The sequence below is a fragment of the Leptinotarsa decemlineata genome, unplaced genomic scaffold, assembly GCF_025532065.1.
Source record: "Leptinotarsa decemlineata unplaced genomic scaffold, Ldec_3_MD MMD2_tig00004307_RagTag_RagTag, whole genome shotgun sequence".
Classification (NCBI taxonomy): domain Eukaryota; kingdom Metazoa; phylum Arthropoda; class Insecta; order Coleoptera; family Chrysomelidae; genus Leptinotarsa; species Leptinotarsa decemlineata.
Window position 1 is genome coordinate 16,686,485 of NW_027412606.1, and position 25,698 is coordinate 16,712,182.

The following is a 25,698-nucleotide window of genomic DNA, read 5'->3' on the forward strand; positions in this document are numbered from 1 at the left end:
GTCTTCTGGAAATGTTGTTTTTTGGTTGGTTATGTTTGTCATGCTTTTGGTTTTCGAAATATGAAAGTTGGAGTTCTCTCCTAATTCGCATATGTGCTTCGAGCATGTCTCTGGGGTTTCCAGCGCGTATGATTTGTCCTAGTCTGGGTTCAAGTCCGGTAAGTAGTTAATTCAGTGTCATCGTTTCGATGAGTCTCGATTGAGATGTTTTTTGATCGGCAGTGAGAGTAGATTTTTGAATACAAGCGTGCATTTTGGCGTTATGTACTTGTAATCTGTTGAAAAATATCAACGCGGTTTCATTTGGTAGCTGTTTTAGTCTTTGCAGGTCTTGGATTAAGGAGGTGAGATCTCGGGTATCACCAAAGTTTAAATTCAGTAGGTGTCTGATCTCTTGATACGTTTCGGGGTTTCGAGAGCTTATCAGTTGGGCAGCTCTTCCGCGAAGTTTGTTTTTAATGTGTATTGTCAAAAGATTTCTTTGATCGCGAGTTGACATTTGGTATGCACAATCGCAAGCATTTGTAAAGGTTGTTAGAAATATTTGGTCTCCTTCAAACTCAGGGACGATTGAAAATATCTCTGACAATTTATATGGTTCAATTTCGGGGATAGGTTCAGGGATTGGTTCAGGGGCATTTTCGTTGTCAGGCATATCGCTCAATTAATCGATTCACTGGACTATAATAAATCAATAATAGCAATACTCAATGCCTTTTTGTTAATCGAACAGTACGATTATTTTGATGATAATTGATCTGTGCAATTATCAACAATTGGTTTTACAATGAGCCAATAATCAATCTGTGTGATTATTGCAATGAAATAAAATTCAATACAATAAACGAGATGAATATTTGTTGACTTACAGTATTTGTTTCATGGGTGATTCGTCTTGTTCTCGAAGTTTTCCACCAGGGGCTTCACTAGGTGTTCCTTCCGTGGTTTTCTTCAAGTGATGACTCCTCGGGTTCTCTTGATTCTCGCTTTCTCGAAGGGCTCGGTTCTTTGTTTCCTCGAAGGGCTTGGTTCTTTGATTCCTTGAAGGATTGGAATCCACCGCTGCCAGTTAGAATTTTTTTTTCTAGCAACGTTCAGGAATCCGCACGACTGCGCCAATTTGTTACATCTTGTTTTTCACAAATCACTTTTTAAAAATTGGTTTATTTCTTTATAAACACTTCATAACAATTTGAATATAACGTGAAAAACTTGGAACATTAACTGAATAAGTAATTGATATGAACTATCATTAATGAACTGTACTAGAGAATGGTTACTTGGTTAATGAACATCTTTCTGACCTCGCAGGGTCTATTTATATGTTTGGTATGAAAAACAATATTTGAACAGTGTCAGCAATTGCTTTTGTCTGAAGCACAAGTGTTCATCTTGCTGATACTGCACAATAAGCACTTTTAGCAGGAAGCTGTTATCGCTTTGTAATTTAATACGTGTGAGACGCTAATTCGCATATAACATATATACTAGCACATAGTTATATAATGTAATATATCCAAATTCCAACTTTATTTTTAACTGGAGTGGAATGTATCAACAAAAATTATATATACATTTTTTTATTTAAGCTAAAAAATTAAAGAAAAAAAACCGATGTTATCACGGTTTTTCAAGACTGAAACTTTACATTTGATTGAGGAGAATTCATGATGATGTAAGTTTTTTACCTAACGTTGAGTTAGAGCGTTGAACCTTCTTTTTTACTGATTTCTGGTCTGCAGGTAATGAATTCGGGCGTTTTTTGTTTTGCTCTATTTCGAATCTTGGTTTTTTTTGTTTTACTCTTTTTGATTTGATCTAACAACGTTTTGTTAAAGTGATGAAGAACCATACATGTACATTTGATCTGATATAACAATATACTTCTCACATAAGTGAATATAAGGATATTGCATCATTCGATATGGTTATGACAAAACAAAAGACAGATCAGCTTGATGTCTTCCAAGACTGAGATTTCTAAATATAATTCAGTATTCAAGATTGATTAAATGCTACGCCTGGACTGTTAACGGAGATATGAGTAAGCATGTTTAATGTACATTTTTATATCGACTTTATATTTAGTAACCGTGACTATTTGATTTTTATTACAATTTTCTTTTGAAGATTCGTTCAATTCGAAGATGCGTGGGTTCCGTGGGACGGATAATCGATGTCGTAAATCATATTATTCGTAGTCTGGGTTTGAAAGGGTCCTCTCTCCTCTGAACTCCAAAATAAATCAAAAACAATCAGAGATATACTCTGTAAAACACAATTTTACCAGTAAAATGTATTACGCCAAGATTATTGTGGCTACTAACTACTGAAAATACTGGAGGTAACTCGGTTTGAAATCATTTTTATTTTTTACTCATTTTGTCACCGCTACTTTCATCCATTTTATTTCAGAATAATTTGTTATAATTCTTATTCTTGGATATATTTCCTCTCTTCTTCTTGTGAATTATCATTTTTGTTTACTCCATTTAGGTACTTCTATTCTTGTTTTGGGAAGGAAGTTCGCCACTATTAGGTATATTCAACACGGAACATTTTCAGCTAAATTTAAACTAATAGAAATTTATTGATTTCCGTATCATTCATAACTTTCTCTCGCTTTGAATTATTTGAATAAAATATCTTTTTACTATTTTTTTAGGTATTGCGTCCTCCACAAAAAAAATGTCTTTCATAAAATGAAATATAAACTTAATACTTTTGCAATCAATGAAAATGCGAGTTTATCATCATCAAAACAAGCAGGATATTTGATTGATATAGGTCGATTTCCAACTGACATACAACACATATCTGGTACAAATAACATTGTCGTAAAAGCACACTCTCGAATTTTGTAACAAGATATGTATTGTTTTTTGGTCAACTGGTCCCCGAATGTGGTTAGAAGTCAGCCAACAATGTCACTTGGGCTCGTTATTTCGCAATCACAAGAGTGGACTACTTGAAAAAGAATAAAAAGTTAAAATGGAGGTTCTCTTTGGGCTGGAAGACAATCTTATAAATAAAATTGATACTTCACTTTTTAATGTTGTTTTCATTCACAAACACTGGAACTTGAATAAATGAAAAAACATCTAATTTTCAGGTCGATATTTCCTGAAAATTCAAGAGAGTAAAAACATTTTGGACGGAACTATAACTCCTGTTCTGAACTTTTCAATCCTGATATGAAAATAAAGATATCAAGAACTTTTCAAATGAATAAAAAAATTCAATGAAAAACGGAATATTTATCTTGATGAGTAGAATTTTGCCGTAAATTTATTCTATTGAATCCATTTCTCATCACAGGAAACGTGTCCGATCCATGGATAATAAAATGTAGACCCGCCATTTTTTTGTTAGAGTAGTAATGGTGATTATTAAATTCTGAACCGTTATTGACATTTTTCATTATAACTGAAATATCCACCAATGGTTTCTCTTCGTTATTTTCAATTAACTGATTGAATTTTATTGTTGGGGATCTTTGTTGAGACAAGTCACAAAATTCTATAACCTACTCTTATTCGTACCGAAAATTGCAAAAACCCATTTACGCATCGGATTTAAGTTCGTGGAAAGTAACCCAACTCTTCCCTGACTTTCATCTTGAATCTGCTCATGAACAGATTCGCCATTATAAGAGACAACGGGTTTCGCATCACCGTACACTCATGCTGCTTGTAAAAAAGCTAGCTAACTGAAAGTAATTCTGTCCCACGCAAATTTGTGTGAGTTGAGTATACTCTTCACCTATTCGATATTTTTAGTACATTTCGTCACAATTGAATGAAATTTAAAGAAAACAATTATGAATAATTTTCATTCGTGTCTGAAAAACAAACATGCGAATCATTGTTTATAATAAGAGTATCTTATTCTGTATATTGGAAGGTAACTTTTTTATATTTGAGTTTCGGTATTTCGAGTAAAATCAAATGAAATTTTTACGCACTATTTAATTACTAGGGATATATTTGTCTCAATGAAAAAATTGTCAAACATTTCTTCAGAGGAATTTTTTTGCTAGCCAGTTGAATTCGCGATTTGGCTTCGATGGGAAACTTTTATGATACTCTTTGATCGATTGTGTCTGTTAGGCTGCATGTATTCAGCTGCTCTCCTCGTTAATTCTCCTACTCAGAGGGTTGGTTGCGCTTCCTAGAAAAACTTTTATAACAATAATGGTTTGAAAATTACTAAGAACTCCTATGAATTAGTTTACTGCCTCAATGCGGTGATGTAGGTGGATTTAACAGAGTTTAAATAGTAATTCTATCTGTATTTCAAGTATTCCTTCTTGGCTTGTAATTGTATGTGAGGAACATGTACCAATAACAGAAATTGGTATGAACCTGATTCAGATATATTTATTATTGTTTATTCAGTAGTGAGATTATATTATAGCAGATCCTTCTAAGTTTCTACTAAAGTTGGTAGTGAAGTTCGAAAGAATCTTGCCCTATTATCTGCAAAAAAATTATAGACATATTTCAAGTTATACACGCGAAAATATCACGAAATTTTTATTTTTCCATTTCACTTTCTGGTACGGAATATGTTTTGTTATATTACTTCTGCAATTGTTAGGTCCAAATATGCATAATTATTTATTGGAGATGATTGGAATGAAAAACTGCAATACAGAAAAACGTTTCTATCCACCACAAAAACACAACAAGTCGCCGAAATAGATAAAATAGAGTACAGGTTTTGATAAACAATTTACATGCCATCTGTTCAAAATGCTCGTGTAAGTGTCCTTAAAACAATAGAACGCTCGCTTTTTTTGAAGTTCCTTGTCACGTGGTCATAGACTCTAGTTACTGTTTTACGGTTCATATTCTAGCCAATAGAAATTAAAAGTTAAATGAGGTGATAACGACAACGAATTTTAAGAAGTATTATCAGCAAAAATATAATTCATACATTTCTAAACTATACCAAGTAATTGCAACATTACAACACCTCCCTCCTAATTTTGAAAATTGTACCTAGGTAAGGTGCAATTTTCGCTAACTCGTGATGCTTCACTACTATTTTCCAGTGCAATGTGATCTAATTGATTTTTTATTTCTTCAGTTTTTTGTGCTCCCCCTGTAACATCAATTTCATTCCAGGAATGCAAGGAAACATTGGATTTACTTTTATATCGCTTATGCCAAGTTCGCAAAATGTAGAATATTAAAAGGCAAAATAGCAAACACACAACGAAATATAATATTCCATGGTGAACTAGGTCAGTTCTGTTTACTGTAGATAGCGATTCATTTTCATTCTTTTGAAGTTTTTGCAAGTTATAACTTATTTCTTTCAAATCATGATAGTTCTTTGAATTTATAACGACATGTGTTTCAATTGGTTTTAGTTTCGATAAAACAAAATTTGATAAATTTCAATTTATTTCTTTTTTTAGGTTCAAAGGAGCGATATAGTGAGTTATGACTTCACTAGAAAACTCTTCGTGAGGTGTAGAATGACTGATTTTGAGTATACTGAACAATTTGAACTGATACTCAAAATTCCAGTATCATATAGAAGCATTATACAGCCACATTTTGATTACTGTTCTAGTCTTCTATATCTCTTGGACAAAAACAACAAACAAAAATTAGAAAAATTACAAAATCGAGGAATGCGAATAATCTTGATGTGTAATAGATATACTCCCATTCAAATTATGCTAAATACTCTAAATTGGTATAGTGTAACGCAAAGACTATTTTATATGTCAATGATGTTCATTTATAGAATCACAAAGAATTTATTACCAAGTTACTTCAAGTCTTTTATTACTTATAACAATCAAATTCACCGTTATGATACAAGGACTAATAATGAATTTCATATAGCTAGAACCAAAACTAAAAATTCTATGATATCATTATTTTTCAGGGGACTGAATGATTTCAACGAACTCCCTCAAGACATTAAATGCTCGGTCACTATCGATAGTTTCAAATATCAGCTAAAAAAACATATAAGGTCACTGGATATTTATTAATTTTTTTCGTTCTTTTAACTTTCTTTTCTTTCTTTTTAGCTTTTAAAATACTTTTAACTTTATACACACACATTCATATGTTTCACTGTTTTACACTTATTTTGAAGAATATTTTTTTTTAACAGATTGATATAAAAATTGTTTTTATCTATTTGTATTTTATTACTAGTAGCTATTATAATTGATATATTCATATATTTCGCGATATTGACAATTTTTTCACATTTATCATAATTTTTAAGATTTGTATGTATATTAGGAATTCCTATTTCAAATAAAGATATTTAAAATAATTGTTTGTCTTCTCTCAATTGATCTGCATTTCAAATCCACATATTCTTTATGAGGTGCAACAAAAAGCCAAGAATTTTTGTTTGCTAACTGAATAAATACTGTTTATTTTATATTTATGATTCTTTTATCACAGGAGTCCGGAATGGACGTAGTAGGCATGTACAAATTTGATTCGAACCTTTATGTAGGTGGGCTAAATAAATTGGTTTACTATGCTTGCATATTTACCTATCAGCTAATGAATGTTTACAACTAAATAGTTAAAAGTCATTCATGAAAAAGAAATGTTGTTTACTGAAATCGGTTTCAAGGATTATTCTTGAAGAAAGATAAAACCAAAAGTATTATTTGTTAAAGGTAGGTCGCGTTTTTCAATAAGTGGTATATAAAGAACAAAAGTTAATTTCTTGTCAATAAAAACTGTTGGTTGAAATTGAATTAAATAATATTTGCATGTTTTCAATGACAGGTGTAACTGGAAATGTTAAGTCACTTATATAATTCTGAATTTAGGATGCCTCATGTATAAATTTCATTGGACTCATTACTAAAGGATGCAAAATTCCTCTTTGTGCGAATAAAATTATTTCAACTAAATTGTTCTGATTCATTTTGAATCTAGTTAAAATCAAATCAAATATAGACACCAGTTCATTCACTTCAAAGGTAAGATGGTCTTTATCTCAAAATTTGAAATATTTTCATTCAGATCAGTAACAGATTTTACAATTCTATTTATTTTGGTATCGAAATTATCAAAGTAAGTATTTGTTCTGTTTATTAAATGAACAGTATTTTGCACTAATGATGTTTGTTACTTCAATAATGTATTTAGTTGTTCCTGATTTTTCTTCAATGTATTGATTTGAGAGTTGAAATAGACAGCATCCTCTTCATCAAGTATGCCAAATAATGTTTTTAAAACAGATCCTACTCCATTAATCAAACCACTTTTAACTTTTTTAGATGATTCTCGAACTCCTAGTGTTTCAAAAATTATATTTTCTTGAACACGTATATTATAAAGGAAGTAGGAAATAATTTTTTCTATAGAATTGCATTCTGATACAGAAATATTTCGTTTCTCGCTAATGAAACAAATTTGTTTAATCTAATGTGCATAAAAATCAATTAGCTCGTACTCATCATAATAGTCATAAGAGTCTAAATAAATGATAATTTTCCAATCGTCATTATATAGATTTAGGGTACCGATTTTTTCCTAGTATAAACCCGGACCTAAAAACAGGGGTAATATTTTGTACATTTTGTACATTCGTGCTCAATATAGAGTCTAAGAATAATAGGAAAAATATTGTCTTCATCAGAACCATTTTGAGGAAAACCTGCAACACAAAAATTGACTTTCCAATATTTATTATTTGTATATATTTTTTATTATTATTCCACAAATTTTTTCAAACGATTTACGTTACTTTCACTTTTTTTCTATTAACCATTATTGTGACAGTCACCATTATTGTGACAGCCACCATTATTGTGACAGTCACTTCTATTATTTATTAAGGGCCTTTATATAAGGGCAAGAGTTTTTTTTGATTTTCCTACTACATTTGCTCCGTTTTTCAATAAGACTTTATCACCAATTTTAAAGTTTTCTACATGAATGTTTTTATCATAATATTGTTTGGATTTCTCTTTGCTTTCTAGGATATTTCTCACAGCAGCTTGATGTCAAATTTGCATTCAGAGTTTCAATTCGTTATAGTAATCGTCAAAGTCATATAATGTTTCTGGATCTCTAGTAATAGTGGTTGGTAATACAGGTTTTCTGCCGAACAAAAGCTCCAATGGCGTAAAGCCGTGATTTGAAAAATTCCGCAAATATTCGGCTATAGTACGGTGGGTGCGCTCTAGGCTTCCATTTGATTGTGGATGAAATGCAGTAGTAGAGATTTGTTTAATTTTCAAAATTTTGCACGCCTTTTTGAATATATTGCTTAGAAAATTTGCACCCTGATCTGTAACCAAATATTTCGGTATGCCGTATTGACAGATTATCTTTTCAACAAAATGTCTTGCGATTGTAGGGGCTTCCTGATTTTCCATTGGAATATTAAGTATTTTGTTAGATCGTCAATAAAGGTAAGGAGGTATTTATTGAAATGATCGGTTTGATTCAATGGACCAACTATGTCAAAAAATATCCGTTCCATAGGATAAGTAGATGTAGTGGTAATGGTCATAGGGAGACGAGTTTGTTTTGAATTTATTATTTTGACAACTTTCACATAATTGAATATAAGTACCTTTTGATATCTCGGTTCATTCCTTTCCATCTATAGTACTGTCGAACCTCTGGGTGTAACATGAAATTCTTGTAGAATTTCTTTTATGTCTTCATTGCTTAAATCCTGTATAATATTATTATGAAATATTTTAATTTTAGTGTATGAATCTCTGAAAATATATCTCAAAATTACTCTAATGGTTTCTAGTTTTAATTTGTCAATTCTACAAATGGTACTGGATATTGCGAGTTCGTCTATATGGTGTTCATTACAAAATGACTTCAAATTTAGCAAAACATCGAAAATATCTTCGTATTCGGTTTTATGAAAACATTATCGTTTTATGATGAGATACAGAAAAAATGTATCATTGAATTTCAGATAAGTAATCTCGTGTAATTTTTTTTCTTGTGCTTCAAGTTCGTAAAGGTTATTGTAATAGTCGATAGGGACTGAAAAAGTTTCATCTGTAAATTGAATTATACTATAGTCCTTGGGCACTGTGGTGATATTTTCATCTGAATCAATAACATTGTTGTTGTTCACTACCTTGCTTTCAATTTTTGGTAAGGCGATTTTTTTACGAAACATTGTTATCACGGATCTGAATTTTGCAAATTCGACTAAGTGCGTCGGCATTTGTATCATTACCACCTGGTTTGTAATGGACTTCCAATTGAAAGTCTTCAAGTTTCAATCGAAAACTCATTAACCTGTTTGAAGGAATAGAAATAGAAATCAAGTAGATCAATGGTTTGTGATTCGTTTGGATTTTGAAAGGGCGCCTATAAAGTTAAGGACGGTAATGAGAGCAACTCCACACTATTGCAAGTAACTCACGTTCGTGCTATAATTCTGCTCCAATTGGTCTTTGGCTCAGAATCCCCGAAATAGCATATTGAGATGCATCAGTGAATAAAACGAATGGTTGACTGAAATCAAGATAATTCAGAATAAGTGGATTTATGAGCTTTTCTTTGAGAGTTTCGAACGATTCATCACAGGGAGCACTCCATTCAAAGAGCGTATCCTGTTTTAGTAACTTGTTCAAAGGCTGTGAAATTTTTGCGAAATCCTCAATAAATTTCTTGTAATAAGACGCTAATCCTAAGAATGATTTGAGTTCTTTTTGTTTAGTACGTTTTTTGAAATTTTTCACAACACTTATTTTACCTGGGTCTGGTTTAATACCTTCTTCTGATATAACATGACCTAAATAGGTTATTTCCTTTCTGAGAAACTCGCATTTGTTAGGCTGTCATTTTAGGTTATGCTGACGCAATCGAGAAAACACATCTATCAGTTTTGAATTATGTGACTCTGAAGAAGTGCCATAGATATCAATGTCATCCAGATAAACAAAACATTTTATTCCTGTAAGTCCCACTAGAACATTATTCATTAACCTCTGAAAAGTAGTGGAAGATCCTTTCATCCCCATCGGTAATCTTTTGTAATGATAGTGACCCTCAAGTGAAAAAGCAGTACAAGGTTTTGATTCATAACTTAACAAAGTTGATCCCTGAGCTAAATCTATGACTGAAAAGTATTTTGATTTACCTAGCTGATCTAGGATATTTGTTATATTGGGTAAGGGATAGGCATCAGCTTCAGTGATATCGTTCAGTTTTCTAAAATCAACTACCAATCTGTATTTTTTGTTTCCCTGATTATCGGGTTTTTTAGGTACAATTAAGATAGGACTATTATATGGAGAAATGCTGTTTTCAATAATATCACTCTACAACATTTTCTTTATTTGATCTCGCACTTCATCTTTTTGAAATTCGGGAATTCTATAAGGTTTAACAAAAACAGGTTTTCTTGAAGTTAAAGGGATTGAGTGGCATATAGCGTCGGTGTGTGTTAAGGTATCACCCTTCAAAAATAAAATATCATTGATAATAATATTGATTATGCTGTCCCGTTCTTCTGAATTTAAATGTTCGGTTCTTATTTGCTCTTGAAGCAACAACAATCTTTCTCGGTCTGTGGAAGTAACAAAGTTTAAAATGATAGTTCTCCAAAATATCTGATTCGATTTTTCCAAAATCTGAAGATTGTAGCACAACTGTTTTTTCAGTAGCATTCAAAATAGCAATATTGCATTCATTTTTGTCTACTACACAATTTCTCGTATAAACACCTGGTTTTATTTCTGTTTGGAACATTATTTTTGGTTCGACACAGTTTATTTGAATTGGTTTGATTACTTCTGTTCTGGTGGGAAATTCGATGCAATTCGTATAAGGATGAGTCAGAGAGAATACGTACATTTGATTCTGATGTGGTATGGAAAGTGCTGACGTTTCATGATCGATGTTCGCTTTATAAAGTAATAACAAATCTTTTCCCAAAATTCAGTGGCATGGGATTAATTCTATATGAAATGTAGAATGTTCATGATATAATGAGATATTGTCGTGAATAAATTCAGATTTACGCGAACTGGCTTTTTTTAAAATCGAATCTGAGGGCAAAGTATGAGTTGGTATAATTGTGTGAGAAAAGGAATCAAGAGAAATAGTATTTTGTGAACTGGCATTACGAGAATCGGTGAACTGGATATTGTATTGAGAATCAGTGGATGGAATACTTTCGTATTGAGAATCAGTGTATTGAATACTTTTGTATTAAGAATCAGTGGATATAGCTAGAGACTGTATATTTCGGCAATCTGAAAATCGCGGACTCTGGCTGTGTTGCCGCTCATAGCCGATCCTTGGAAGTTTCCCGAATTTTGAGAAAGTGAGTTTGATGATATGGAACTTGGTCTAGAATTATTGCCCTGACCGTCAATTGAAAGACTTATTGCGCCTATTGAATGGCTCACTCATTTTTTGTTCTATATTATTTTGCATAACTTGGTTCCGTAAATTATTATTGAATTGACGCTTTTGACATTGTTCGATAGTATGCCCTAAATTATGGCAGTATCGACATTGTGGAAATACTTTATGCACGTTTTCAGTTTTTATTTTTGGAGAAAAATTATTTGAACCTCTCGAAAAGTGTTGAGTAGGAGATTGATTTGGTGTTGAATTGAAGTAGCAATTATTTGTTGAGTAATTTGTCCTGCCACATTTGAAGCATTTTTTATGTTTTTCAAAATCTCTAAAATTGTTTTTTGATTTCAAATTTTGCTCTTCGTCACATGCTGCTTCTATCGCGTCACTGAGGTCATCAAATCTTGCTGCCTCAACAATTAATTTGATTGGATCTCGTAATCCTAGAAAAGCTTTTAGTGATGATTTTTTATTTAAATTTTGAATAGTTTGGGCTGCTGCGTTAGATCTTGACAGGTTCTAACTATTCTATTTGCAAAATCCCTAACACCTTCAGAAAATTTTTGTTTGGCATTTAAAAGTTCTGTTTGGAGTTGACCAATAGTTCGTTTTGAAGATATTGAGACTGTAAAATATTTTTCAATTCAGCCCATGTATCAAAAGTTTTATATATAATGTGATTGTAAGCTAAACCACACAGTTTACATTTCACAACGTTCAAAAATTGAATTATTTCCTCTCGTGTTAATGCATAATCGGACATAACATTTATAAAGATCATCTCTATTACCATTGAATTCGGGAATCGTTTTCAAACCTAAATCAGTTGGGAATACCATTTCTTTTACAGGATTGTTATCAACTTCACTATTGTTTCTAGCAAGCATATAGAAATCAATGAATAAAATTTACAATTTAAAATATTTCTTACTTTAACAATTTTTCCTGGTTGGCTGAGTTTGGTGAGTGAGACCGGTTGGTCTGCTGAGTTGAATGAGACAGTAATGGTCCGCTGTGCGGAGAAGAATGCTGGGCGTAGGGCTTGAGAGCTTGAAAATGTTTCCGGTCGCTCTGGTGGCTTCTTGGTTTACTTCATGTTTTCTGCTGGGTGTTTCTCCAATATATGAATGCTGCACCAAATATAGATGGTTCTCGTTGAATTCAGTACTACACATTCGCTCAAAATCAGTGATAGAATGCCAGCCTCAGAATGACAGCCTCAGATTGCAAAAAAATCAGCTGATAGCACTCCAAAAGTTCCATTAAAAATCCAAATTATTCACAAATATTAAAAAAAAATCCAAAATATCCCAGCGCTGCCACCAAACTTCAATGCAGAAAAACGTTTCTATTCACCAAAAAAACACAACAAGTCGCTGGAATAGATAAAATAGAGTACAGGTTTTGATAAACAATTTACATGTCGTCTGTTTAAAATGCTCGTGTGAGTGTCCTTAAAACAATAGAACGCTCGCTTTTTATGAAGTTCCGTGATCATAGACGCTAGTTACTGTTTTACGGTTCATATTCTAGCCAATAGAAATTAAACAAGTTAACGAACGAACGAACTTCATAATGTATTGTCAGCAAAAATATAATTCAAACATTTCTAAACTAAACCAAGTGATTGCAAGATGAACATAAATAAATCGTGAACTAGATTCTCAGTAATGAAACAAGGAAATAATAATGATAATAATAAGAAATTACATTACAACATATTGTTTATAAAAAATGGAAATATAACAAATACAAGCTTCATTCAGAACTACTCCATTGTAACAACTGTAATATATTTTTTTATTCAAATCTTTGTCTTTGTAGATATTGGTATATTGGTTGTTTATGGGAAATAGAGCTATTTTGTTCCATTGATGACCTATTTACTCTGTAGAAGTTCATATAGAATAAAGAAAGTAAGTAATAAAAGTCAAGGCACGTACTTGAATATACACTGATAAGGTCAGGTAAATGTTATAGGCACCGGAAATAACAAATGTAACCTTAATAATTCATACCAATACTACAATAAATAATTATCTTCTATGATATATCATGATAACCAACTGTTGAATGGATCCTAAACAAGATGTCAAAATTCACAAATTCTAACGGGTTCTAGTTGATCATTGGGGTTTTTGTACAACTTACTTATTTCCAACGCTTCCAAAAAATTCATCTTCCTTCCTGTATTGCACGTATGAAGAATTTTTATGTTTTCAATAGATAAAGAAAACATGAAAATTCTTCATACGTGCAATAAAGGAATATAGATGAATTTGTTGCAAGCATTGGAAATGAATGAATTGTACAAAAAGAGTTTATTCTTCCTCTTGAACATGACCACTTGGTGATTAAGCACATGTCAAGGTGTTAAAATAACGGTTTTGTGTTAGGATAAAACTTCAGTTATATTCATTACTACACCAAAGCTTCCAAACAATGAATCACATGTACAAAAACCCCAATTTCAAAACGCTCAATTATCTACTAGAACTATGCAGTTCACACCTTTTGAATTTTTGTATTTTGAAATCTGTAATATCTCAGTGAATACTCATCCAATTCAATCGTGATAAGCCCCATTTCAATCAGTTCACTTTTGCCAACGTACCACAAGTCGAATAATTTCGTCAGCATGAAAATTGAGTGCTCGCGATACGATGAAGTCAACGGAGGCCGTTTTTGCCTAGTTCCGATTGGAGAAGGTTCTATCGGTGGGAAATTAATCGAAGTGCTTGAAAAGATGGTAGTCGGTTGGCGAATGACCTGAGGGGTAAGGTGGGTGACGCAGAACTTCAACTCTCAATTCGTTCAATTTCTGGACGGTGATTTGTAAAACGTGTGGACGGACATTGTCATGGAGCCAGTTCCGGCTGCTACTGATGCAATTATTGGTGCATTTTGATGATTCTCTCTTAATAGGACTCTGCTGTGATGACTTGCCCCGTTGTAGAAAGATATAGTGAATCACACCACCCGCTGATCACCATTGGTGTTTTTGGTGGGTTTTCACCTTTGTAAAATGCCTGGGTGGTTCATCCATGTCCAACCGCTGTCCAAACGTCTCCTGTTGTTGTAGAGGACCCACTTTTCAGAAGAATAGACCTCGAAACGTGACAATTTCTGTCGATTGTTCAAAGCGTGGGGCACCCACATTTTGGGCTTTAAAACTGTTCCAATATATTTTCAATCATCAAAAACCGTATGGGAGCCAATTTTACCACCTCAAATTCTCGTCCCTCGACTATAATTTCTGTTGTTTCTTGAACAAATTAATCATAAATAATTGATAAAGCTAATTACGAATACAATATATATGATAAGTCTGAAGAAGAGGCGATATCAATATTCAACAAACATCTGGTTAAAAGTAATTCATGTGAATGATTAATTCTTTCCGGCACAAAATGACTAACAAGAATGATAATTTGTTCATATGAAATATGAAACTGTGTGAGAATGGTAATCAGATATTAGTGTAATATTTGGGATGGATTTTACTTCATGAATGGGAAATGAAAATATATACTTTGACTTTGCAACTTTTTATTTTATTCTGACATTCAAAAACATTTTTTGTTTTTCATTTCAACACTATCTACGGGGGCTTAAAAATAAGTAATAATAAACCGTATAAAGATCAAAGATAGGTGTGAGCGAATGGCGAGTATAATATTAGAGCTATTGCGGCGGAATTTAAAAAAATCCTCAATTGTGTTATGTGATTGCGAGGCAATTATAAACTCTCGAGAACTGACATACGTATCTAATGATGAAGAAGATTCCTTGCCTATAATACCTTCCATATTCCATGGATAGACGTCATTTGATAGATTAAATTATATACAGCAGCTGAGGGATGTGTTACATAGTCGATTCAGAAAAGAGTAACTAGCAGAATTGATCCATTCTGGTCAAATACGGATAGATGATCTGATCGGTCTAGTGATTTCAATGCATCGTCAAGCTCTTTTCTCGTTTTCCTGAAAAGTCGTCTCACTTGCTGTCTATCTTTTGTCAAACTGTCCAATATGTTTTGTCACGCTCACCAAATAATGTAATATTCCAGATGGATTTTACTTCATTGATGTGAAATCATAACAACACCATATATGGGGGCTCAAAAATAACTAACAATAAACAATTAGGTCAGATGTTTTACATCATTATGTTCCTTACGTATGTCGTACGTCTCTGAGAGAGAAATGGATTTCACTGGCAACATTGGAAATATTGCCAGGGAAATGTTACGGCTAAAATCGATGAAAATGTTTTCAATTTTATATATTTAGTTTTTTGATCATTGAATAAAAGTTTCATCAAATTTAAAGTGGCAAACCTCATTAAATATTATGTTTAAACGTTTAAAATTTTAGGGATTTTTCGCACAAACCTGATTCCAGATGAATACATGAAGAACCGGCCATTTCAAACAGTCAACAAAGCTCAGGTGGAGAGTGAAAATCAGACGGAAAGTGAAAACTAAAATAAACTGGTCTATAAGACGCTCTTTGAAGTGAACGAGTTTGATTATATTCCAGTATTCCAAGTATTCCAAGAAAGCCAATATATCAATAAGATATTCGTTAATAATCGCATTAATTACTTCAGGATTATCAGTAACGGTAGCGTTGCACTGTACAAGGTCCTATAAATGTGAAACGAAACACTACACTATATATCAGGGGTCGGTAACCTACGGCACGCGTACCAGACTTTGGCACGCCTGGCAGTTCGAAATGGCACGCATATAACTTCGTGAAGAAGCATTAAAATAAAGATTTAGTTTTGAGAATACTTATTGTAAATTCAAAATCATCTATGGAACTGCACAGAAGCAGGCAACGTAGGTTGACCGAGCGAAGTGATGGCAGGCCAGACTAGAACACGGGAAACTTCTAGGAGGCGTATTTACCATTATATAAGCGTATATTCAGTATGAGTTTTACGCCATAACCAAACCGTTATTACAACACCTCGATGTGTTTCGAACAAAAAGTAATCATCTCCAAGAGGAAGATTTAACTGAATATACGTACAGTGTTATCCTTATTTGTACCTAGATACCTCTGCTAAGTACCTGAGTCTTAAATTAATTTCACAATGTTGCCTCATTAACTAGTCTTAAATTAATTTTACAACGTGTCCTTATGTAACAGTCAGGTAAATCTGATAAATAAAATATTTCAATAAGCTATATATAGTGTAGGTATTGGTCTACCATCGTTATTTATAATATTATTATGTTTACTTATGTCTACACTAGCGTAATGATCTAGATGCCTGTTATTGTTAATTTCTCTAACTAATCTTGATGAAATAAAGTGTATGGAATGGTTTTGTGGCAAAATATGATGAACGACTGCTGATTTCTCTGGTCTTCCAACTTTTAGGTGTGCCAAGTGTTCCTTATATCTTATTTTGATAGAAGTTTTTGTCTATGCATAATATTTTGCATCTTAGTCCTCATATTTAATTTCATAAATTCCCGACTTCCGAATTCTCGACTTCATTAAAGAATCCAAACAGTGCATCACAAGTTCAGTGAGAGTAGTTCAGTTTAGTGAAGCTATTATAAAGATGAGTTCCGTAATGAAACTGTAGTGGCAAAAGTTGTACCAGGTGTTGTTATTGGACGTTAATCGTAACATTATTTATCAACCTGTAACGTACAAGTGCGCGATTAACATCAGTGTCAGGCGGCAAAAATGCAGACATTAGAAGTTCGGCCCTTCTAAAGTTATTGGACAAGTAATTATCATTTTGCACAATGAAAGGATCGAGCCATATGTGCATTATGTCGGGAAATCGTAGTATTTCGTACATCTAGTGTTCAACGACATTTTGAAACAAGACATGAATAGGGGTTTAAGGATAATGTTGATAAAACGAAGACAATTTGAAGATCAGTTGCTCAGTACCTATACAAAGTAGGCAACATTCTCAACAAAAATTAGTCAAGGAAAAGATCAAGCAACCGAATTCAGGTTCGAAACTGCACAATCTTTGGCAGAAAAAGGAAGACCTTTCACTGATATGAAATTTACTAAGCAAACGTTTCTGAGAAATGCGGATGTATTGTTTGATGATTGAAGCAATAACCAAGCAATTCTGCTCCGGATTAAAGATATACGAGAAACAGCGCGAACTATTGAGAAGCGAGTTACTGAAATAGCAGGAAATGCATGGAAACAACATTAAACAGAATATTGTATTTAGTATTTCGTTGGATGACAGTGTCGTCGTTAATGACATTTCCCGGTTGGCAATCGTTGCACAGTACTTTGACAATAACCGTGTGTATGAAGAACTGATGTCTGTTTTCATTGGAAGAAACGACAAGAGGCGAAAATATATCCGATAAACATTTTCAGAAAAGGGGACTATGATCGGGTCACATTAGGGATTTGTATCTCTTTTTGCTGCTCGCATTGGTCGACCACTTTTGAAATTTCATTGCATCATCCATCAAAAAAGTTTATACGCTCAGATCTCTAGCGGAAGCTTAAAATCCTTGATGGATACCGTTGTTAAAGTTGTCAACTACATTGCTGGTCGTTCTTCATTAACTTGTGGAATGTTTGGGAGAAATTAGGTGTGGCATTTCCAATGCTTTCGGCATTCCGATCGTTCTTTACGTGTGAGCAAGTTTTTTTCCTTATGAAAATCATTTTGAATCCATATCAGAGCTTGCTAACAACAGAAAATTCAGAGACATGTGTAATATTAAAAGGAACTAGACATGAACCAGAAATACGAAAGCTTTCGCGAGAAACACTGAAAACGTTTCATGTGCTATGTTTCCTTTTTGATTAAATTTTTTAGAAATATTGTCATCATCATTTTTTTATTTCATTAGTTACCTTCCTCCTTACCTTCAACAATTTTCGTATAAAAATTATACAGTTTTTTATAGTGGCACTTTGGCTTTGTTCAAAATTGCACATAGACATCTCTTTGTTAAAAGGTTGCCGCTATATATCAATCACACGGCATATTTTCAAACTCTCACTACGGAAATATTTGAGACATTTCGTGGAAACTATAAGCATAATCTATTTGAGCCTCAGAACGTTAAGATGTCTGGATAAGTTGATCAGTTTGATGGGAAGTAATTTATTCTTGAGGTAATTGTCTAGTATTAGTAACCCAGAGCGGAATCATTAAAACCATGATTGATAGTGCAGTCAGGCAGTCGATGCAGGAAAATCTCAACAAGTAATTAGGTCACATGAAGACATATATAAAGCAGAATGATTACCCCAAGAAGCTGATGAAACAAAATTTGAATAAAATACAACAGGAGACCCACAAGAAAGAATGGCCGCCATAACCACTGCCAGCCCGTCCTTATCTCAGATGAATGTTGGAGACTATAAAAAGAATTGTCGAGAAACAGTGGTTTGGGAAGAACTTCAACGTCGCATTCAGTTAAGTGATCATTACTTGATGGAAGAGCAAGTTTTTACTTCCTCTCGAAGATGATCTCTTGATGATCGAAACACGTGTTGAGGTGTTGAAAATAACGATTAGGTGCATCAAACAGTGCATCACAATGATTTGTTTGTCAAACTGCGTCATTTTACTTGAGAATGGTTCAATAAACTGGTCGTAACAGATAAAACTCTCTATAGAAATTGGACAAAAGACATTTCCCCTATCGTTTATTTAATATAAATGCCCACAAAATAAACAGGTCATCAATCGAACAAGCAAAATACATGAGTTGAAAATATATGTAATCAGTTGCGATGAAGACTTAGTGTGATGGGTTTCCGGTGTACAGATGTTTCTCACTTAGTGTCGCTCCTCTTCACCAATACTCTGGGAATGACAACTCGTTGTTGACTCTCTTCTTCATTGTGCGGGATGATGTGCTTCAGGAAAGTGTCTAGTTCTGTATTCCCACGATTCTTGATTATGGAAGTGTCATAATTTCTCAATCAGACTTGGGGCTTCTTGTGGGATTCTTCAATGGCCAGAGTTTCAAACCACTTCACGTTGGCCATAACTGGTGAGAGTGGCGATACCATTGTTAGTCCCTCATCTTGCCTGAAAAATGTGTCCTTCAGTTTGAAATAGCAGTTCCGTGCACATCAACCTAGTAAATCCATGGTTACTTCTGTGAGTGGATTCGTTCTATCTTCCGGGTCCTCGTCTTTGGATAGCTTTCTTTGTATGATTTAAAGTGATTCTTCCACAGGAACGTTGGTGTAAAGGCATTCCACGTCAAAACTGATCAATTGATCTAGCTCTTTGACTTCCGTTGCTCCTAGTCATTCGACAAAATGCCTTGAATTCTTCACAAATGGTGGAAGTTTTCCTTGTAGTAGTTGTATTATTGGAAGTAATACGAATAGGGGGTTTCCTAGAGGATCTAGGCATCATCAAAAAAGATGTTTGAAGGTGATTGACAATGTTTCATGATGAGTTTCACTAGTTCGGACTTCCATTGTCTAATATATAAAATGATTTGAGATCCCTGAAACAGCTAAAAAAAAGAAGAATTGAAAATGAATAGCTGAAATTGACAATTATTTTAGGCAAAAATAACCTGAAATGAAATAATAGTGAAATTAAATACAGGTGAAAATAGAACAATTGAACAAAAAAAATTAGGAAATATAAATGAAAATGAAAATAAAAAAGTTAAGAGATTCCAAGCCAAGTTAGTTCACGACGTTTCGATTGTTAGGATCTACAATCGTCTTCGGGTGATGACTGGACTAATTCCTCCGAGAAATGACTATTTATGAGTCGTTCGACTACTTTCACTTATCCCCGCTTTCCATTTTTTTTCGCTTCACTGGTTCAGTGGTGGGAGTTGGCCATTTTTCGCTTAATAATGGGTTTTCATATGTTGCGTATCTCTACGCTAGCTTGGCTGAATACGTTGTTGGACAGCATGTATGCGGCTTTCTTGAATTTTCTCCTAAACCAATGTTCCTCTCTGTGTATGATCGCAGCTTGGGACCACTCGATGTTGTGTTGATGGGTCCAAACATGGTCGGCTATTCCTGATTTGCTGGTTTCCCCTCGCTGTGTGTCTTTCTTGTGCTCGGCAATGCTAACATTCAATGGCCTCTTAGTTTCACCAATATAGTTTCACCAATAGTTTCAAGTCACCAATATAGGATTTTCTGCACTCACAGGGTATCCGGTAAATTCAATTCTTGGAATCGCAGTTCGCGTTTGGTGGCCTGGTTTTCGTGAGGCTGCTACGGATAGTGTTACCAGATCTGAAGCAGGTTCTGATGTTGTACTTGGAACCAATTCTCCTCTTCGATAATCCTCTGAGGTAGGGAAGTGCAAGCACTGGTTGTGACGGCTTCTCTTCCTTGCGAGGCTCCTGCTGTCCTTTTAGCCACCATCGCTTCAGAGTAGCCATTCCGTTGAAGATCTTTTTTGATGAATTTAGTTCCTTCTCGAGACCTTCCTTTCGAAAACCCACTCACACGGGACAGTATCTGAACCACGAATCTAACCACCATCAATCGACAAGAAGAGAAATCATCAAGATTCTATTAGACCGTGTTTTTGGGCTCTGTAATACGAAGGAAGGTCTCGAGACATCATCAAAAATGATCTTCAATGGAATGACTTCTCCAAAGCGATGATGGAAAAGACTTTGGCTAAAAGACAGCAGGAGCCTCGCATGGAAGAGAAGCCGTCAAAACCAGTGCTTGCACTTCCCTACATCAGAGGATTATCGAAGAGAATAAGAAGAATGGGTTCCAAGAACAACATCAAAACCTGCTTCAGATTCGGTAACACTATCCGTAGCAGCCTCATGAAAATCAGGCCACCAAACGCGGAATGCGATTCTAAAAATTGCATTTACCAGATACCCTGTGAGTGAGGAAAATCCTATATTGGTGAAACTAAGAGGCCATTGAATGCTCGCATTGTCGAGCACAAGAAACACACACAGCAAGGGATAACCAGCAAATCAGGAATAGCAGACCTTTTTCGAACCTATCAACACAACATTGAGTGGTCCCAAGCTGAGATTATACACAGAGAGGAACATTGGTTTAGGAGAAAATCCAAGAAAGCCGCATACATGCTGTCCAACAACGTATTCAGCCAAGCTAGCGTAGAGATACGCAACATCTGGGAACCCATCATCAAGCGAAAAATGGTCAACTCCCGCCAAACGGTCATCTCCCACTGAACCAGTGAAGCGGAAAAAATGGAAAGCGGGGATAAGTGAAAGTACTCGAATGACCCATAAATAGTCATCTTTCGGAAAAATCAGTTCAGTCATCACCCGAAGACGATTGTAGATACTAACAATCGAAACGTCGTCAACTAACGTGGCTTGGAATCTCCAACTTTTTTATTTGTATTTTCATTTACATTTCTTAATTTTTTTCAATCGTTTTATTTTTACTTGTATTTTATTTCACTTTTATTTCATTTCAGGTTATTTTTGCTTAATATAGCTATTCAGCTATTCATTTTCAATTCTTCTTGTTTTAGTTGTTCCAGGGATCTTGTACTAGTCCGAACTAGTAAAATTTATCAAAAAAGATCTTCAACGGAATGGTTACTCCAAAGAGATGGCGGAACAAAATTTGGTTCGAAGACAGAAAGAGTTTGGCAAAGAAGAAAACCGTCACAGTCAGTGCTTGTTGTACTTCCCTTCGTCGGAGGATTGTCGGAAAGGATAATAAGAATTGGGTCCAAGTACAAGATCAGAACTTGATTCAGACTTGGAAACACCATCCGTAACAGCCCCACGGAAACTAGGCCACCAAACACGGACTGCAATTCCAAGAATGGCATTCACCGGGTACCCTGTGAGTGCGGAAAATCCTGTATCGGGTAACTAAGAGACCATTGGAATTTCGCATTTCCGATGACAAGAAAAACACACAGCGAGAAGAAATCAGCGAATCGGGAATATTAGATCATGTTTGGACTCATCAACATAACGTCAGGTGGTCCCATGTCGAGATCATCCAGAAGGAGAAACTTTGGTTTGAGAGAAGGTTGAAAGAAGCTGAATATATGTTGTCCAACGCATTCAGTCATGCTAGTGTAGAGATACGCAACATGTAGAAGCATATAGAAAAATAGAGGTAGTAGAAGAAGGCGCCAGAATGACCTATAAATAGTCATCTCTCGAAAGAATAGTCCAGTCATCATCTGAAGACGATTGTGTGTACCAACAATTGAAATGTCGCGAAGTAATTTGGTTTGAAATAGTTTTGAATTTTGCTTATTTTAATTTTTGTTCTTTATATTTTCAGTTATTGTTTACTGTGTGGTCATTCTCATTTGGTATCTTGATTATTTTATTCGTTATATTGTATTCTTATTTCACGTTTCATTATTCAATATAATTTATTTTCCGTCAATTTACCCTAATTTCATTTGTTTTTTTATAGATTTTGAATCATGGCTGTCCGAAATGATAAAATTCACCACAAAACATTGTGAACCACTTCCAAACTGATGTTCTGATATTTCATATGGTGTTTTTATACGTCGACGATTGTCGTTTGAGATGAAAAAATAAATGCATCAAAGGAGCTAGAAATGAAACAGTTTTGAGAAGTACAAGTGAGCTTTTGGAAATATTTGTTTATATTCCTCATAACTCAAATGCCTGCACGTCGTCTTGATGTCATTCAGGTTGGAGCCCAGATTCCTTACCCTTTTGGCTGATCTTTGTCGAAGAAGGACAAATGGGTTCTTGACTGAGGGGATGTTGGCGGTATGAAGTCCTCAGACATCAGTACCGCCCATCACGGGATACACCTACCTGGCTGGGGTGGAATGGATGAAAAAGCTATTCGTCCGTTAACGGGGGACATGAGGGTCTCATTCGACAGTGTGTCGGGGCCTTCTATATCGGGAGGGGTCGTCCACAGCATAATCCATAGCTTCCCTAACTAACTAACTCAAATGCAATTTGAAAATACTGAATAATTTTCGACTATTTATTTTTCCAAAATTAAAATAGGTCTTGCCACACAATATCACTAACCACTATATGTTTCAAAGATCAATATAAAGTATTTATATTGAAAATCTGTACTTGGTAATTAAAATCCGAATTCTTCTTGTGCATTGAAAATTCAAAGTTATAAAATGAATATTTCAACTGATATGTACCCTGTAATTCACACTCGTCTCATTTCAATAAGATTATTTGTTGAATAATAATTGCGTAGGTGATATTCCAATATTGTCTTGCCAGTATTGAGAGACATTTTGAAGTATTCATATTTTCATCTGAATTATTTTCAATATCTACCAATTTCAGAAGTAGACTGGAGACTTGAAAGAGCTAAGAAAAGGAAGTAAATTCACTTCTCAATTTACGACGTAAGGAATGGCATCTTAGTGATCTGCTACGCTCGTAGTGTGTATCACAACGAAATGTCATCAAATATAAATTAGAAAATCGGGATTCAAAAATATTAATAGAATAATTCATGAAGAAAATAGACAAAATATTAAAGTTCATTCCAATTGAATTAAATCATCATACAACACATGACAATTTTGCATTGTTTCAGATTATTTTCACTGCTTTTCCTGACCTACACCATCAATAAAATATATAAAAACTCCGTCATCATAACTACTTACATTAGGCTAATAATAATAAACCGCAAACCATTTGAAAATTCTCCTATTCTTCTAGTCCTGGACTGCATCACGAACACATCAAATCTCTTAATTTTAATAATGATATTTGGAAATTGGTCATATATTTAAGATTTCCGAAAATTGTCACCCTTCACAAAGTCAATGATCCTAAAATCGCACCAACATCGTGCAAACTATCTCATTGGATAATATTTCTCCTAGACTCCTAGACATTAAATGAATAAAGTTCAATTATTCAGAAAATGTATTTCAAGAAAAAATATTTCTTTCGCAGTAGTTGTTTTTTTTTTCATTCAAAAGCTAGTAAATAGATTCGAATTCATTAAGAACTTATCCTACTGATGATATGAATGTGACAGTTAATACATGTTACCCGCAAATACGGCTAAATGAATAATGGATACAGTTGGTTATAACTTGAACTAACATATGAGATACTTTTCATTTTAATAAAAATATTAAACTTGAAGTATAGAAAGTTTTATGCTTCATATCGTTTGCGCTATAATGAAAAAAAATTGAGAGAATAGGAGATTTCGAATGATTAGATATTCTATATGTTAGAATATAAAAATTTTCTTTGTTTTTTGGCATACATCACTTGAAACTTCTATAAATGACATTCTATGTCAGTGTCTCTGAGTTGGTCATCATGAATTATAATCATACTCTTTTATAATAACGAATTGACCAACAGAAGCGCGTGATATGAAAACGAAACCTCTCAAAAGAGAAATGATGACCTAATCAGAAGCAAGAAAGTTAAAATTAAAACTGTCAAGAGCAATTAGTAAATATGATGACATAGTACGTTCAGCGATAATTATGCCGTCAAGTGAATTATTTATCGATTTCGTTTCCAGAACGATTGAGGATTTCTTTACATCTGCATAGCAATACGAACACCCAAGGGCGACCTAGCTGTAATTGATGAGATAACACACGGACAAGAATAACAGCGACAGAAATGTTAGTTTATATGCGGGAAATTCGATTTGTAAAAATACATTTATTAGGAACGAGACGAGTAATAGTTTACATGAACAAAACTTAATTCGAAGGATCAATAAACAAGTTAAGTAGAAACAATAGATTGATATTAGTTTAGTTTGAATAAAGAAATCCAAAATTGTATGTTGGAAATAATTAAAAAAAGATTAAAGAAAAAAACCACGTTGGTAAGTCGAGGTCAAATGGAAGTGGTAGTATCAACACGTTTCGTCTGCTACTGCGATAGGCATCTTTAGTGGTTCATGCGTTGACTGTGAAGTTGAAGATAATTGACCATACCATCCAAAGAAATCATCTTCTTCACGGATTGGTCTTTTTATCATGCTGGATGCTTCGCAGTATTGCTAAATAACAGAGTTTTCGTACAAAAAATATAAATTTATCACATTTTGTGGTATCACTTTCAATAATACTATAAATGTAGTTCGGTAAACAGTATTATATATGTATCTTGTGCTATCTGATAGCCATCCCTAGTCAATCCCCACATAAATTTTGAAATTTCTCCCAGGTGAATTTTTCCAGTTCCACTGACGTGAATTTCAGTAACTTCGTAGCTGGTTCGTCATCCACATGGTGTGATCAGTCAAAATAAATAAAATCCAGAATGAATCAATGAGAGCGTGTTTGAAAAACAGTTCAAAAATATCCGTTGATAACGTATTCAAAAAATACTCTATTGTGAGATTTTTCATAAATGCTACACGTGTTTCGC

General features: G+C 33.9%; 1 protein-coding gene and 1 long non-coding RNA gene across 5 annotated transcripts in view; both read left to right on the forward strand.

The window, feature by feature from the left end:
- Positions 1-25,698, forward strand: part of Mp (collagen XV/XVIII-type protein multiplexin) — a 423,852-nt gene that overhangs the window by 92,785 nt on the left and 305,369 nt on the right. The gene's annotated exons all lie outside the window — the stretch shown is intronic.
- LOC111514842 (uncharacterized) lies at positions 24,574-25,104 on the forward strand. Its single transcript, XR_002723442.2, has 2 exons — positions 24,574-24,779; positions 24,836-25,104. It is a non-coding gene; the product is annotated as an uncharacterized lncRNA (long non-coding RNA).